This window comes from Triplophysa dalaica, chromosome 3, assembly GCF_015846415.1.
Source record: "Triplophysa dalaica isolate WHDGS20190420 chromosome 3, ASM1584641v1, whole genome shotgun sequence".
NCBI classification, from domain to species: Eukaryota; Metazoa; Chordata; class Actinopteri; order Cypriniformes; family Nemacheilidae; genus Triplophysa; species Triplophysa dalaica.
Genome location: NC_079544.1, coordinates 26,399,119 through 26,401,499, shown reverse-complemented (window position 1 = coordinate 26,401,499; position 2,381 = coordinate 26,399,119).

The following is a 2,381-nucleotide window of genomic DNA, read 5'->3' as shown; positions in this document are numbered from 1 at the left end:
TGTGTTACTTCAGTACTGTCATGTGTGAACCAGTGGGCTGGGCTAGAGAAATGGTCAGTAATATTCTTCTCTGGAGACGGTGTTCAACCTATCAATGACATCATAGATAAGTGCATTTCAGGACCTGGTTTTACCTTGGCCTGGTGTCAACAGTTCTCATTTCAGTAACAAGGGCGTTTTTAGTTCTGACACTTACAGGATGTTTGCTTCAATACGATTCCCACTTATATAACAGAATCCTATGTAAAATTGATGTCTTAATTCATGACTCCTTTAATATACTGTTGGGCTATTTTAATCTATACAAAGGTGTTATATTCTCTAAAATAAAATTTCTTTTTTTCTGGCTCCGTATTTGTTTAAAAAAGTGAGAAACATCTCTTCTGTGTCCTGCTGCTATCATCACGCAACAGGAGCAGTAGATGACGCAATTAGGAAATTCTCTGCGAGGCTAGCCCGCTCATTTCAGTTTGCTTCTTGGACTTGAGGCTGCGTGCTTTGAAGACCAAGTCCTCATTTTTAATTCCGCGACCTTAGAAGGTTGCAGCCCGAACTGGGACACAGCTTATGTGTTGAACTGTGAAAGTTAGATCATAACTCATAAAGTCTTCAAAATGATGGTCAAAAAAAGATCTGTTGCACAATAAGGTGTTTGTGGTGAATGAAGTTCTACAAGTTATAAAAAATGTTTTGAAGAACCATTGACTGATACGTTCTTTGGGGAACCAGAAGAGTTCCTCTAGGACATTGCTTTTTTCAGACTGTACTTATGTTCTTGTAACTAAAGGGTCAGTTTATTTTTGTGTGCTGTATCTGAAGATAAACCGGTGTGTGGATAAGGAAAGGAGAAAAAGGCGAGGATCAGCAACGTTACTGTTGTGGGAATGTCATGGTTTTGTGCCAAAGTTCACCAGTGCCGATCCATCTTTCCTGCAACTGGAATTCCTGACAAAGTCCCTCTTTGTTTGGACAGATACGGGTCGGGACATAGTTACACTCACACATCCGGCTCCAAATAGATGATGAGACTTATGCCAGAGCTGATACTGAGATGTTTACAATGAATGAAAGCAGCGGCATGCCAAAACTCTGCTGACCATCAATACATCCAACTGATCAATGATTGTCATGTTGCTTTTGATTTACAGCATTGTCTGATTTAAAAAAACCTTTTTAATCCATGTGTCCCATGTGATAAATCCCTTTTATTGCTATTTTACTTTCATATTTAAATGTTTAAGGGTTTAGAAGTGAGTATTGATCTTATTTAGTGCATATGCAGAATATATGTGTTGAGTACTCGGACATACCAGCATAGGCCTACTTTGGACTTTGGTTATATTTATGGATCTCTCTCAGGTTTGTCAATTGATTATAAGTAGATTTGACCTGCACTTTGACTTCTCTCATGTTATTGGATAATGGAAATCTTTCATATATGGAGAAATGAATGTTAAAATGTCATGTGATTGTTTGCTAAACTTGAAAAAAACAATATCAGGGTTAAAGTTAGTCTGCGGTATGCAGTGGAAAAGCGCCATGAGTAAACAAGGAACACTCGGCCAAAGGATATGTGCAGGCTTTGTGTGTGGGTGTGTGTTTGTGTACACAAGCATTGTTAAACTTGTGGGGATACGAGATTTTCGCTATGTGTTCCAGGAACAAAATGGTTCAACATATTGAAGTTCAGGTTTCTCCTGCATGGAGGAGAGCAGACAATGATCTGCATAATGCAAAGTGTATAAAGTGCAATGAAATAGGTGTAATAAATGTACTAATGTCTTGAAAGGTGAGGATCTATAGCTCTGTTTTGAAACAATGTGCAGTAAGAATAAGTATAAAAATATATAAATGTGTGTGTGCAGATTTGTAAATGCCAAATATGAATTTAAAAGGAATTCTTTCACAACCTAGTTTAACACATCCAGAACCATCTTATGATGACAAACTATGAGATTCTAGTTTTGCTTTAAGGACATTTGCTGAACATCTGACATGTTTGACCCTCAAAGGAAAAAAGAGAAATTAAGAAAAATAGTTCATGTTTCTATTTAGGGTAGAATTAAGTTTAGTCTCTTTTTAAAGTAATACAATTGATTTAAAAGCAAATCCTACAGCTAAATGTTTGTTTTGAAGTTTATTGCCAAGACAAAATAAATAAAAATTTAGCTACACACATTTCTCAAACTATCTTCTTTTGTGTGCAGATAGGAACTCATAATAAATAAACTAACAAGTGACAGGATTTTAATTTGTGGGTGAACTATGCCGTCATTGTTTTAAAGTAATTTTACTTGTTTGCCGATGGAGAGAAAGTGTGTCTGCGCGCGCGTGTTAGAAAGAGAGTGCGCGTGTAGTGGTGACGTCAGTCGTGGGGAGTA